Here is a 16069-nt window from a genome sequence, read left to right on the forward strand (position 1 = left end):
GTGCAGGCAGCATGGACATCGGAGTCACTAAGTCTGTCCTTCCCCAGGCAGCGTTGTTTGATGGTTGTGTGACAAGACACGTTCCCCCTCTTCACGTTAGTCCCAGTATGGGGTTTTAGCTGCAGAGATGGTGATGGATTTTTATTGTACCTATTCGGAACACAATCTTACTAGAAATACAACTGATACTTTGCAGTATTTAGTGTTGGTTTTAACAGAGAGTTATGTGCAAGTTGAAATAAAAGCCATAGTTTCTGTTTAACAGAAAATATGTACAAGCCGGCTTTTATTTTTTTGACATATTCCTTTCACCAGCATCAAACCTTATCTAACAATGTATTTCTTACATTTTTATGAACTGAAGATTGCTGCTGCTATCAGCAGAAACTGAAATCTAAACCAGTGAAATCTTTTTGCTGTTATCGTAAAATCCAAGGTGTCTGAACAAAAGAAATCTGCTGGCTCTTTTGTCCATTGGTTTCAAAAGACCTTAGTTAAATGCAAACATTTAGGACCTTGAAACAGAGAAAGGCTTAATACCACCGCTTTATTTTCCCAGCCATTTATAAAAAAAACCAAAAATGTTACCCAAGTTTTGTTAGGGACTAAAATTGAAGTTACCAGACATTAACAGCACAGTTCAGGTTCTAGTTTTCCTGTTAGTGTCATACTTTTTTTGTGCAATTCTCCAGAGTTTTGAAAGAGATCCCTGAGCAGTTTGGTACTTTCAAACTATTTCTTTAATATCTTATTGCTGTATATCACTGATGCTTGATGATCTGCATATAGCTGTGTTGAAGAGTTTATTCCCATGCATTTTATCAATACAATATATCCATGAATTCTTAATGTTCAAAATTTTTCTCATTTTCTCTTGTGAAATACCAATATTTACAGTGAAATAAAGAAATGCTACTGTTTAGTTTTTTTTTTATTTATATGTTTCTATCTCTGCTGGTCGAGCTGGAAAGATTATTGTATTCCTCTTAGAACTTTACGTATTCTCTCATTCTGCCTTCTGTCCTTTATTATTCTATTGCAAGCCTATAACTGAGTATGTAAGCTATCTAAGGTACAGGCTGGCCTCACATAACCCACTTGACTGCTCAGCATAAATGAGATTTTTAATGGTCTGGTTACTTGTCATTAATTGGCTCAGACAGGCTTGAGTTTTGTCACACATCTTGACCTTTATTGAACCAACAACTTTCACAAATATAAAGGTCAAGATATTCTGGCCTTAGCACCTCTTTATAGAATTACTTTGATCACATATGCCAAAATCCAAACCTCTGGTCCCTAAAAGTGCTTCTATAAATACACATAATTATTCTAGTACCTGAGCGGAGCTGGAACATTAAAATATACTGTACATTATCAGCGGTTGAAGTAATTCACGCTTCTCTGACACCAGTCTGCTTCAGTCTTTGAAGGGAAAAAACAATCCACAAAACTTAAAACCACCCTATTTTAAGGTTTAGTAATGAAAAAAAAATAATGTTTCAGATCCTAACAGCAGGCTTTTTAGAAGGCTGTTTATGGTGGTAACATCAGGAGTAGTTCAGGGTTGCAGAAGACGGAGGCAAGGAGCAAAGTCACTGTTGTCGGGCACCACCACTGCGCTGCCTAGCCAAGGCTTACCTCTTCATCCATCTTCACATGTCTTTTTGTCTGGTCGCAACCTAAGCATGATGTGATCTGAGTAACACTTCATTAACCTGTGTGTTTGTTCTTTAAAACATGGAATAAATGGTTAGCAGCAGTAGTGGGCCTTTTATATAGTAAAAACATTGTACAGACAGGCATAGACTTAGACAGGTACCCCTCCATACAGAACAAACAACGTTGAAAGGATCTTCATCTTATCCTATATAAAAAATGAAGAGTTTTCATGGAGTTGCTGTGTCTGTAGAATTCAAGAGGAGAATGAAAGTTTATATACAGTCTGTAATTCAGTGTCTTATTTAAATACTGAATTTTTTACATTCTGTATGAAAGCAGTCAAGTTCGGTCTATGCTTCTGTGTTACCGAGACAACATTTAATGCATTTGAGTTCAAGAGAGGAAGAGCAAAAACAACATTTTTATCACAAGGAAGTTAAAAAAAAAAACAACACCAAAACACTTGTGGAGCAGTCCTTCTATTTGTGAGTGTGATTCATGGCCTGCTGGTGCTCTCTGTAACCTTTTCGTGAACGTAGGGCACTGTTGTCTACCCATGTATGCTGCTCTGCCAGTCCCATGGGTCTGTAGCTATTAATAGTCCTTATTTCCAGGCTTTCTTGAATTGTGCTTTTCTTTCCCTGTGGTTCATTTGTCCTAGGTGTTTATAAGTCTTGTAGCTTTGCCTTTTGTGAGCTGTAATTGGGGCCAGACGCTCTCCTGTGTCAATGTTCTCTAAAAATCTGTGAGGGTAGGAAGAGTGCAATTTACAATTGTGCTTGTAAATGGCAGAAGCAAATATACTAATGAACCTGACATATGGCTTTATGTGAGAAAATTCTCAGTGGCATTGCCTTTGATTTTAGCTGCAGTCTTTAAAGCTGCTCAAGCTGCATAAATCTTTGAGTATGGTTCATGCCTGTAAATAAGTGAGGCATTTTATATATGCCATTTCTGATGTCTGTCTTTAATTTTATGAGTAAAAGTAAGAGATAATCAGTCCAGAGTAAGCGAGATATTGCAAGGTTACAAAATGTTCAAGGTGTAAAACTAGAGAATGGCAGTAATTCAGAACTCCTACCTTTATGGTAGGGCTTCTCTCATCATGCTCGGGGTACAGTGCTCCTAGCAAAGTATGTGTCAGGTAACGGCAAGAATTGTAAAGGACAGAGAGATTTTGTGTTACAGGGACACGTGCAAACAATCTGCTTGGTTTTTATTATGCATATATGTACCGCATATCTCAAAGAAAGACAATCAAAAACTGAAACTTCTTGTGGTAGTGGTGCAAGATTGTAGATCAGCCTGATTTGCTTCAGAGTTTGGAAACCCCATGATAACAAATACAGATGTTCTAGCTGTCATATTTCGAGATGAAATGAATGAGATGTTTTTAAATACAGATGCGTTATGTGTTCAGCTTAACAAGACTATTTATATTCCTTCGTCAGTGTGAGACATCTTATGCTCTTCTATGATGAAAAACAAGATTTAATAAGTGAAGAGTCAGAGTTGTGAGCTGATCAACTTGAAGAGCTTTGCAACTTCGCGTACTTCTACACATTGAAGGGCAGCACTAATGTGTCCAGAGAAGCTGTGAAACAAGCCTGAACTATTTACTATTCAATTTTAATTGTGGAGTGGCTAATTGCCCTACTTTGCTATTTAGTGCTCTAAACAAGCCATCCAATTTGGTTTATTTTTGTCATCGACAGAATCCTGCCAAGAGTCTTTCATTTTAGAGTAAAATTAAAATGTTTGGCGACAGATGCCTTCAAGTGATGCTGTAATTCTTCATGTTGTTTCAGTCATTGATACTTTTACCTCTACTATGTTTTCCACTCAATATATATTCCTTTAGCATCAGAAGACCCTCAAGAAATTGAGACGTGTACTTCTGGTTCTAAACTGGGTTTTTGGAATACAGAATTATTATACAAACACGAGCTTTACTGATTCCAATGATTATTAATTTCAGTGCTTCTTTCCCCCTTCAGGTAATTGTTAGTCTAGTGAAACAGCTACTATCTACTCGGTATCTTACCACACCTATTAGAACTGAATTAAAACCTGCCATTTTGACCTGAGGTCCCTCATTCATTTTGAAGGTCAGCAGCCAGGCAGAAGAAAGGACAGGAATAGTCAATAGCTTAGATAGAGAAATGATAAATGTAGATAACTTGTTTCTTCCTTTAAAACCATTCTTTCAGATTATAAAGACTTATTTAAAGGAACATTAAATGAATATGCCAGCTGCCCTCATCCTCTTTCCCCCGTTCACTCTGGCAGGTTGTTGCCACATGGAGCCTATTTAATAATGATTCTGAAATATGTGTTGGTTGTGGTTACTTCTGCACCAGCACAGCAGATGAGCACAGTGTAGATGAGTACGCTCTAAAGTCTTTGACTGTAAGTTCTCCAGGTCAGAGACTATAACTTCTTGTGTTTATATTCATGATGCTTAACGCAATAAGACCTTGATCTTAAGTGAAGAGCTAACCGAACACAAACAGTATGTTATCATTAATCTTAGAAGGAAGTTGGAAAATAGCATCTCACACCTTAGACATCTATCTCGGTATGATTTTAAAATAGGATCTTGGTATGAAACAGTGGCTAGAAAGTAAAAAATAATTACTGTTATGTTAAATCTTAGCTTTTTATTAGTGCCCACACCAGGATCAGTAATGTTTCACTTCTCTTAAAGGAATTCTTACTGTGCAGAGCAAAAAGGTATTAAAATTTTCTCACAATTTAGTGCATAGTCACTATATAATCATTTTTATCGTTCTAATATCTTTTCAGGTGTCTTAAAAGATTTTAATGCAGTAAATGCTTTCCTTTCACTTCTTCTAATCAATATTGACTTCACTATGACATCTTATTTCAAGATGAATGTTCCTGTATTGCATAAGGCTGTAATTTTAATGAAATATCCAAAATAACCCATAATTTATTGTTTTAAGAAATCTGATAATTATTTTGCCCCACGGCAGATAGTTTTGCTCCCATTATATTGAAAAATACATTATTATTTTATTTTCCGATTGCTATTAAGATAGATATTTTTCAACATATTAGAAGATCATTACTAACTCAAAACAGACTTATGAAACTGGTAATTTGCCTGTCAAAAACAGGCCACAGATGTAGCTGAAAGAGGTATACTAATGGAATGGCACTAATGCAATTTCACAAATAACTTAATGAAGCATGCAAAGCATATTTCTTCCATTAAGTACACATAGCATGGAGTCACATCTTGCTTACTTGGTGTGAAAAATATTTTTAATCAGCTCAAAGATGAAGAGACTCTTCAAGGTTGTGCTACTGAAAGCCATAAAAAGGAAAAAATCAGAGAAGACTGGTAGGAAAAAGGAAAGCAACAGTATCTTTTTGGATATGTGCCTTTCTTAAGGCCCTTGAGCCCCAGGAAGGAACAGCCTGATGAAGGGAATGATTCTTCAACGCTCAGGCAGGTGCTCTCAGAAGTTCTGCCTTATCCCAAAGCATAGAATGAGGGAAGAAACAAAGTAGAGGTAACATTTCAGATGGTGGTAAGCACAAAACCACCAAGACAAGAGCCTACACTTAGCACACCCATGAGGCTTTGCAGAGCTCTAGACCGCTTTATAATCCTGTTGGGTGCAATTCCAGCCATGAAGCCCCTGTGATGTTTTTCCCAGCTCTTTAATACTGGCAGGAATTCGTAGACATTCCTTGAGAGTATTTATGTCCGTGAAGTTCATCACAAGTGTAATGCTTCTTGAGTGGAGCGAGGCGATGCACACAGGCAGTTATCTTTTCTCCGCCTTTCCTTTGTCCTGTGCCTAGGTGACAGACTGTGCTGTGTGCTCACCCAAGTGGCAGTGATGTTACCTTTCCATCGCCGTGTGAAGTACCTGCAGGAACATGCAGGCAGGTGACAAACATTGGGCTTTCCCTACTGCTGTCACTGCCTGCTCACGTCTCAGCAGAGCGATCTGTCTTTATTCAGATGAGTAGAGCACGGAACGATACTAGAGATGAAAACAAGGCAAAGAAAATGAAGAAGCAGTACTATAAACCAGGGAGTCCCACCATGAATTTACTTAAGGTTGTTATGACTTAACAAGAATGTGTTTAGAGGAGTTAAATATCAGACCTAGGACTATTCCCATAAGCCTTCCAAATCTTTCCTTTCCTAAAGGTCAGTGTGATGGAGCATGCAGTTGGCTTCTCACACTGAGAGCATGTATTGCTGAAAATCCATACTCCCAATTACAATTTTTTCAGCGCGCTCTGAGCTCAGCCCGCCATGCCTGGTTACGTTAATGTCATTGTCTAGTGCCATTAACAATAAATGCACTGAAGGCCAATACAATGTTAATCTGCGCCATTCAGAGCGACACAGTTCTTTAACCCCTGTTTATTTTAAAAAAGAGTTTTAAATACCTTTAATATTTTATTTCAACATGGAATATTTTTGTTGAAATAGTTGCTACTATTTCCTATGGTAGGTGCTAGCAAATTAATCTGTGTATGTTCTTGTTTACAATGCCAAATACCAAGGAAGTAATGCCTGTAGTTTAACTGTCCAATGCAGTACAGATTAGAGGAAAAAGTTATCATCTCAGTTATTTTAGTTATGATTTTACTTTTAAAGCCTAGAGTTAGCAAAGCATTTTAGAACAAACTTTATTCATCCAAACATTTTAGCATATATTCATGTTCTTAGCTAATGACAACAGATAGTGTCGTTGGATTTCTGTTTTAAGTTATTTGGCTGGTGACTACTTGAGCTCTTCTAGTCACCGGTAATTCATCAAAATAGGGAAAATGCAATTTTGAGTTGAACTAAAACCAAAAACATTAAATATTTTTGATGAATTTATAAGTAAAATGTGGGTACCGTAAAGTTGAAATGTTTCTTCTTGATTTTATCAAATACCAGTATAGATTGATATTTGATAAAAAGAGTACATTGCAAAAGAAAAAAATTGTATTTTAATTTTGAACATTTCAGATACAATTTGTTTTGAATTAAAAATATTGAATTTGGATTAGAAAATGTTGAAGGGAAATGTTCAAATTTATTCTCAGTTGTAAATAGTTTTTGCTAAGTTGCTTAAAAAATTAAATTTGTCACATCTTGATGTTGCTAAATCTGCACTAAATACTAAGCTGAAAGAATTTCACTTGGAAATAAAAACCACTGAAACATCTTTCAAATTAAAGGAGCTATAGTCTTTATTAGAAATGTAACAGGTAGCACTTTGAAAAGTTTACATTTTTGTCTCCATATGGAATGGAGTGGAATTTATACAGTTACCCATGGGTTTCCTTCTGTCCTTCTGACTTTATCCCTTTCTTATGGTGCTCAGAAATGAACTTGGAGTTTTACTGGCATATTACGGTTGTCAACCCAATTCTAGCAGATTGAGTAAAATAGTTCATTGCGGTGTCCCTGTTTCACTACTGGATGCAGCAACTGTCCTTCCAAGAGCTGGCTGTTTCAAAAAATGGCAGTCAGGGAAAAATGCTTTCTTCCAGTATTCCAAATCCTCCAAATCCTTTTTTCTAGCTATGAAGGAAAAGGTCCTTTTATTCATTCTTTCATAAAAGAACATTTCTTTTATGTGAAAAACTGCCATACTCATCTATAAATGTGAAGAACCAGTAAAAGAGAAGAATTGCGGCAGTTCCTTTCACTAAATGACCATAAACCAGGGTGAAGGTTTCACTAATCTTGTTGATTTCTTACCTTCTAGTTCTCTTTAGTCATCCATACCAACACAACCAATCTGGAATATATTGGATGGTAAAAAGTTTTTGGAGTTAGCAAAAGATTTTACTGAAAAAAAATTGTACTTGCCATGTTTTGGAACAACTAGCATTCACGTTGTAGGATTATCTGGCATTTCATTGAAAATCTTTTGGAATATATACTCCTAATTACAGCTTTATTGAAGAATGCTGGGAAAATCATTCACTGTTTTGTCTAATAAAAATCTCCGAGGGAGTTTAATTTACGATGTCTGTATTCATGATTAATTTCTATGCATATGTTTTGTGTGCAGTACTGCTAAAGTCAATGGGAATTTGCAATGGACACACTGTAGATTTACCCACCTAATTTTTGCCCCCAAGGCAGTCCATCAAGTGTAAAGTTTTGGAAATCATATTTATGTTCTAGTTCTCAGCTACAAGGTTAATTTCCCTCTGGCTGCTACCTGATAGAAATCAGGAATTAATATCATTGATTTCAGCTGTTACACTCATATTAAGCCAGCTTAATGGAAGTTCAGTTATTTAACACACCGCAGTGATGTAGAACAAACAGGGCAGTCAGTTGTAGCGGAAGGAGCTTTGTGGTTTCTAGTTTCTTTGTTATAGGGCAACCTGGGAAAGAAAGATCCTTCGTTCCTTTTGGAATTTAAGTTTTGCCAGAGTTAAAAGCTAGTGTTTAGGAAGGCGGAAAGTCCAGTATGTGATGTGTCAGTATAAGCTTTTCAGTGGGGATCCTTTTGTTAAAGATAAAAGAATGACAGTCTAGAGAATATGTAGCATGTATTGATCCTTTTGTTAAATATCAGAAAATGACATAGTAGTAAGGAAACGGCACTTCTTAAAAAGTCTGGCGTGCACTGAAGGGAGAAGAGAGTTAAAAGTGGTTTGCTATTTACTGAAGTTGGGGGAGAAAAAAAAGATAAATCCACAGACTGCCAATAAAAGTAGTTGGCTTGCTCCATGGATTACCCATGAACAGTTTTCCCGATTATGGATAAAGTCTGAAACTTCTTACTCTTGCCAAAAGCTACTGAAGCCAGAAGCAGGACAGATCATGGTGTATAGCTTATTATTCTTTCATGAATGCTTTCTTTCATGTTTAGCTTTGCAGCTTTCTGCTCCTGTTTTCCCTAATACTTCATAGGTACAAGGCAAATTGGTAATATCTGAATTCTCAGCAAGCATGATATAGGTAGAAAATTAGCTGATACTTGTTCACCCGTCCATAATGGTAATTAACCCATGTCTATCTTAAGGGGGTTTTCACAATTGCACGTGGTCCTTGTGATGAATTCATAAACCCTATTCAAAAGCAGAAGAAAATCTAATTAAAGTATAAATGATATGAAATAAAACCCACCGATCAGTAAACAGAAACTACTTTACATAAATTGGAGTCTTTACAGAAATTGAACGTTTCTCATGCTGAATTGAAGAGCTCAAGAATGAAATTACTAGTAATTCATAAACTCTAACATAGGAACATGCCAATAAAGAAAGTGTTACTGGGAGTTTAGAAAAATGAAGAAATATCCCTTTTTTGAAATATTGTATGTGATTTTTAAAAAAGATAAATAAATTATTATGCAAAACTAAGCATGTGTGCATATGCAAGTAAATATGAATTACCAAACTTTTACATTAATTTTTAAAACTTTTTTGAATTTCACAATAGGCTATAGATGCTATTTTATATAATAAAAACTTTTCCGTATTACCCTTTATTTGTATTTTAAGTAATTGACCTATCTGCAGAGTAGATATTTTTCATACTGCTATTTTTCAATTAATAAAAAGAAAAAGCCTGGTCCACTTTCTGCATACTAACTATTTTTAATAGACAATGTTTGTTATGGAAAAGTTGCTCATAATCCTGTTTCTGCTGGGGTTTTACCAGGGTTGAGAGGAAATAGCATGTTTGTCAGGCAAATACCACAAGCAAATACTGGCTTCCTGTAAATTATTTTGCACTTTTCATCTATGGAAACTCCCTTTGGTCTACAAATTAAACGTACCAAAAATTTTTTTTCCTCTTACTATATTTATTATGTCTTAGTGTTACTGTTGGTGCTACCTTAACAGGCTTACCTGGCACTGAAAGCACAGCTGAACTTAGTATGTGCCAAATTTTGTGCTGAATTCTTAAGTCCATGAGTTTGCATTGATGTAAATGAGGGCCCAAGGACTCCAGAGTTTATTGCTAACTGCCTCGGATGCTGGGAGGACAGATACATGAAGATAGCATGCAACTCTGGAACTCTGGTGGCAAAAGCCATATAATTGCCAGTGCCAGTGTCCAGCAGCTGGGAATTATGGCCCTTTGTATTAAGTTATTAGCTGGGTGATATGCAAAACAAGCTATTTATTGTTTTATCATCTGCAGATACTGGCGGTCTTTGATTTTTGAAAGTATATCCTACACTGTATTTTCACAATAAGATTGCTTCAGCTGAAGCATTTTAAGGACACGAGACTGGATCTAAGGATTTACTTACAAAAATGTAATGATGTTTGCCAATGCCAGAACGTATGCTGTCAGAACTGTGCGGTACAAATAGTTCTATAGTGGAAATTAAATGTAAGAAGACTTTGCTGAAACAACTGCAGAAACTTGTAGAATTTGAGAGAGCTGTGCTCTATTTGTATTGCCTTTAAGAAGGATTACCATTCCTTACCAAATGTTTTTGATTTTAAAGCAAGGAGTTTTCCAGCTTTATGTTCTTTGGCATCAGAGTTAGAAGCCAAAGAGCTTTACATTATAGTTTTGATGGGAGAAAGATAGAAGAAAATGTCAGAAGCGAGAACAAACCTAGCAGGAAATTCTTGATCTGCATAAAATATATAAAATATAAAACTTGAGAGTAGAGATATGCATGTCGTGGTTTAACCCCAGCCAGCAACTAAACCCCACACAGCCACTCGCTACATGCACAAATTGGTTATGCTATTTAGTATTGATTTGATTGATCCAGATAATGCAGAAGATTTATTTGAGATCAAAGCACATCTCAGCATTGTGTTATGTTGTATTGTCTGATCATTCAGCATTTTGAATTTGTTAGCTTGGAGAGTGACATGGGGATTCAACTAAGCCTTACTGAAGGCAGAGGAAAAGCCGGGGGGACACGGAGCAGCTGCTGCCATTCTGCCGAGAGCTGCATGAGAGGGGTGGCCCTGCCTGCCCTTGGAGCCTCACCCCCCTGTATGACTAGACACTAATTCTTTTTGTGGAAAAAGAAAAGGCAAGGTGCAGCTGGATTAGATTTCTCTCCAAAGATGGTACACGCTCCTCTGACTAACGACGTGCTTGTAAACTAGCTGTCATGGCAACTGGGAAGCCTCCCCAGTCCCACTGCTCAAGGATCCTTCTCAAAAAGTTCCCCAAAACAAAGCACGACAGCAGCCTGCGGAAAATCTGCAAAGGAGGCAGGTGGTGAGGAATTAACGCTCAGGGAAGGGGAATGAAAGAGGTGGCACCTTGGAGAGTTCTTTATTTTTTACCTCTATGTTTTGTCGGTGAGGCTTGAAAGACTTCTGGGTAACTCAGACAAGCGGGGACAGGATTTAGGGTGTTAGGGTTTAGCATTGGTTAGGGATTCACAGGCAGTCTTAACCTTGATTTACTCAACATGCAAGGAAACAGTGATCAATATGGTGCCAGTTGTCCTAGGAAAAAGAAGTTCTTGACATGCAGGAGGACCAAATCCAAGGAAGCGTTTTTAACAGTGTAAGGACTTCCTTACGTTATGCACAGTCCATCCGCCTCCTGTCCTGAGTCCTTTTGGCTTCATGATCTGACAAGGCAGAGCGAAACAGCAGCCTGCACTCAGTTCTGTGCTGCCGTGACCAGATTGCTCCTCTGGCACAACTAGTTAATTTACAGGCTGCTTGCGTATGTTGCAGTGAAGGTTATTTCTTCCTCTGTGTTAATCCCTTAAATGCCCTGGTTTCCCTGTGCCCTACTGTAACTTCCTTACCTGCGTATGAAAGCTAGAGCTTGCAGCGGGAATGCAGGTTTTCGCTCTTGCTATTGCTGTTGCTCAGGCTGTTGCTAAGTGATTTTTTTTTTTTAGAAATTAAAACTGGCAGTTTGGGCATAATAGATGTCGACTTTCTTTAACTAGTTTTTAATCTATGGTATGGGTATTTGACAGTTTGTGGTTAGTGAATTTTCTTAACAGCTTCATGGAGCTGGTGTTGCTTTCCCTGTACTGTTATCCATTTCTTCAGAAAAGTCAAGTGCTTTGTGGATTAAAGAAAACACAGTAAAAGCCTTTAATGTGTCTGCTCCCCGATTACATCCTGAGTGCTCAGATGTAACTGATTTAACTTGCGTGACCTTGGTATTACTCTGGTTGATATTCAATCTGTAATTTCACACTTAATCTTTCAAAGCATTCAAAAGAGGGAACCAATTTTGTTCAATTTCAACAACAAGTGTTGCATCTCATGTCGTCAAGGTCAGTCAGAATAGAGTAACTGAGCTGAATCCTAGGATTAAATTCTCAGGGAAAATTGGACATAATCAATTACAATTAAAGAGCTTAGCAATACAATCGCAAAACTACTTTGGAGATAGCTGCAAAATCTCATTATTTGTTTATGGATTTTAGGAGGCATTTTTCTCTAAAATGCTTATGATAGTTCTTGAAATGAAAAAGCAGGAAACTTAAGAGCAGTAACAGGTTGTAGTCTTCTACTCAAAATGCAGTCTACCTGTGGTGCTCATGATTGCAGGGCTTGTTGTTGGATTTTAAAAATAGATTATTGAATTAAGAGACAAAACGAATCATAGATGGCAAAGGGATAATAACCTTTGGAACTGCACAAAAAGCATCGGAATTATGAGTTTATTATTAACTGATCACATACTTAAAGTAATAGATTTGTGGATTTGAAGGTCAGCTGAGACCCTACTGTTCACCTAGTCCAGACACATATAACATGGCCTAGGAGGTTCCTGCATCTTGCCGGCAGCTTGTGGTCAGCTGGAATGGTGTATTGTGGTTGAGTCTTGCACGACTTTCTGCTGGGCTGTGAAGGTTTGACAAATCTGTAGGAACTGGATCATGAAACCAAACTGTGTTTGCTTACACTGCAGGTGGGAGGCATGTGTGTCTGGGTACACGTAGATGGCATAGCTGAGGTAGCTTTCATTGAGATGCCATGGGTTCCCCAGAGCAGGGAAGACCGTGCTTTGGTATGAACCACACAAAACCTGCCAGGGACCCTGGCACTGAAGTCCATTAATTGTTTAGTGACATCCTCACTGACGTTGCTATCTGAGCTAGCTATGTTGAAGCTGACCTGGGTATATCTACATACATTGTGGTGACACCTCAATCGCAACTAGAAAACAGACAGATATGTAAAAGTACCTTCAGAATAGCTATTCTGTAGCGAGACAAATGTGTCTCCTGAGGTTTGCACTCACTGCAGTGTTTCTTTAGCAGCCTTCTGTAGCAACCTACCCTCATTGTGCTCACTGTTGTCTCTAATTTAGACCAGAAACAGCTGGGCTCTGTGGTTCACCTCACTGCGATCAGCAGTCTGCTGTTCAGTGGAGGTCACGAGTTTGGTGGGGTAGGGTTTAGTCATGGGACCTAGAGATGGAGACAGCCTGTCGGGTCACTTAGTCCCACCTTTTGTTTGTGTGGGTGGATTGCTCAGATACCCCTCTCCTGTGCTGGGTTAAGGGGCAGTAGTACGTTAATTAATGCAGTGACAATCATCTATTGCACTGCAAAAATTAGAAGTATTGCTGGGATTTAAAAAATATGTAGACAAATCCATAAAGAAATGTATTTGGCAAATAGTGTGTGAGGTATGTTGTAGACAAAAGTGGTGTTTGACTAAATTTAGCCCAAGAACTTTTAGTACAATTACTTAGGGCCCAGGTTTGATCACAGTTTACATGTTGTGTAGTATGATATTCAACTGGCAGTTGCGTTCCGATATTATTTAAAGAGAGCGAGTGTATCAGATACTCCCAATGTAGATGAGTGGACTTCCAGAGGTCCCATCCAACCAACATTTCTGTGATTCTGAGAGCACGTTTTCTAATGTACAGTTTGATGAATTGTTCAGCGGAGAGGGAAGCAAGTGGCATTAATTACTATCTGAATTGATTAAATTGGATTGTATTAGATTTAGTGAACACACAGACAGTCATATGCATGTGTAGTTATGGTTCTGTGAGGAGACATTATCTCTTATGGAAAATATGATATCTTTCTTTTGGGTTTGTGTAGGATTAGATGTGCCCTGATCTGTATGAGCAGCTGATACTTTGGCTTGCAAAATGATTGAAATACAGAAAAAGTTGTTAATAGAAAAAACCCAATAGAACTAAATGTAGGCTTAATTTTGACACAGAATAAAAGAAATACTATCTTTTGAAACCATTAGAAATAATATTTTTACTTTAAAAAATAGAAAACTTCTGGTTTTAGACCGAAACAATTCAGTTAATTCAGCATGATTTGCAAATAGTTTTATTTGATCCAAGTTATAAATAGAGAGTATTTATTGACTACCAGAGGTTTTGTATCGGCCTTAATGTAACATACTGTTTTATTTAGAACTGCAAAGACAAAAATGTGGTCTTCCACACAATGTATCACATACCTTTGGAGACAATGGTAAATAGATTATAAAGATCTACAGTGAGAAATACAGACATTGCAAATGAAAATCTGGTATCTTAAACCCAAGTTGACATATATTTGATTTTGAAGTACAGAATGTTTTAAGTACTATGTCCCGAAATGAGTATTAGATACAGGAACTTAAAATTCTTTCTTCCTCTTTGTCTCTCAGCAGGCTTATAAAGATGAAATAAAAAAGAGCAGACAAAGACATTCTTTGTCTCAAAAATGTTGCTGAGTTCCTTGGTGCTGAACTAGTCTTCACGTTACCAAAAGCAGTAGGTAAAAAAAAGTTTTCTACTGAAGAGTAATGCAGCAAATATATCTGGTTGTATTTTTCTTTTTCTGAGTGTTCCTTACAAGCCTCATTATTACTTGCCCTATGCAAGACTCCAAGCAGCTGTTAAAGCATTTAAACCTCTGAAAGCAAAAATATTCTGAGTATAGGCCAAAATGTTCCCCTTATTTCACTCTGTGGCACTGTGTCTCAGGAAATATGGCCATCTACCAGGAGCTGACTGAAACACAATGAGGTGGAAAAACATGACCTTCAGAAGGATGATTTAGCATGTAGATTGTAGAATACATTTCTATTAGGTTGCTCCCAGCTTGGAACCATTGAGGATATTTGTAAAAGGGCTTCGTAAATATGGCATGTTGCCATGTACACAAGCTGCTGTCATTAGGAGTAAATCCTTGCTTTAATATTAAGGGTAGTCTTTTGACATTGACAAAGTGGAATTCTTGCATCACAGACCTTATTTAACCCTCATGTTGGGCGAGCTTTGCTATCCCTGTGTAGAAATCATGTTTGAACGATTGCTTTTTAAACACAAAGTGGCAGCTGATAACCAAAATTTTACCTCTAAGGCAGGCAGAGCCAAAGTGAGCCCTTGCTATATAATAAAAAACAGAAAGCCTTTCTCCTTCATTTGCTGCATGCCCCAAACTTGAGGGAATGCCTTCTCTAAATACTGGCAATGTTCCTAGCCCCTTCGTGTGCTTCCTGGTTAATTTTTGCTCATTCCATATGGTGTGTAAAGCTTCAAACATCTCTGTCCAGCCTCTATAGCTGCGTGTAGGCTAGGCCTAGCACCATGTGGTCCTAGAAACAACTTTTATGCCAGAAAGACAGTACTCGGATCTGGATGGTATGTCACATTTTGTTATTAATAGTAACATTGACTGTGATAATAAGGTTGCATTCTGCCAAGACTCGGAAAAACCAGGAATGAGTGTGCAGGTTGGCTAAGGGTTAAGAAGTGTTAGAAGCAAAACTATAAAAAGAATTGACGTAGAGACTTTTTTACAATGTTTATATTAATTTATAATCCTTCTCTGTGGTGTTAGAAACAAAATCAGTGCAATAGAGCTTGCTCAGGCATACCAAACCTCACGTGAGTAACTGGGCCTACAAAAGTTACTTGGTCTGATTTCAACATGAGGCCATATTTGTCACCCTTTTTTCCTACCATTATGTATGACCCCACCTTTTATGACCATTATTCTTCCCCTAATGCTGTGTCTGCAGCTCTCTGGGCAGCCAGGAATGGACACAGCATGACTTCATGCCCAGCTGGGGAGATGCGCACTGCTGGTCAGAGACTGGATGAGCACAGCGCCGTGCCCTGCCTCTTAGCCTCTGTTGGTTGGACAAAGGAATTGTCCTGCATATGGCATGGCTTACTGTGTTCAAGCCTGCAAGTTAACACTGAAGCCAGCTCTTGGACCTTTTGGCATTCACTGAGTTCAGTGATGTGATGTGTATGAAGGTGAGATTGGGCCCATCTTCCTCTTTTGATGGCATCTTTGGATAAGAGACAGATATGTGTGGTGTGCCTACATTAGTGGTCGGATCAGGAGCATGTTTTGAAGCTAGTCTTCTGGTGATCCCTCTATATGTATTTTGGTTAGCATCAGAGAGCAGTCTCAAAGCACATGAAGTGGATTCCTTCTGGATGAAAGGAAACTAGAAGACATACTTGTGAGTG

The sequence above is a fragment of the Calonectris borealis genome, chromosome 13 (assembly GCF_964195595.1).
Source record: "Calonectris borealis chromosome 13, bCalBor7.hap1.2, whole genome shotgun sequence".
In the NCBI taxonomy this organism is placed as follows: domain Eukaryota; kingdom Metazoa; phylum Chordata; class Aves; order Procellariiformes; family Procellariidae; genus Calonectris; species Calonectris borealis.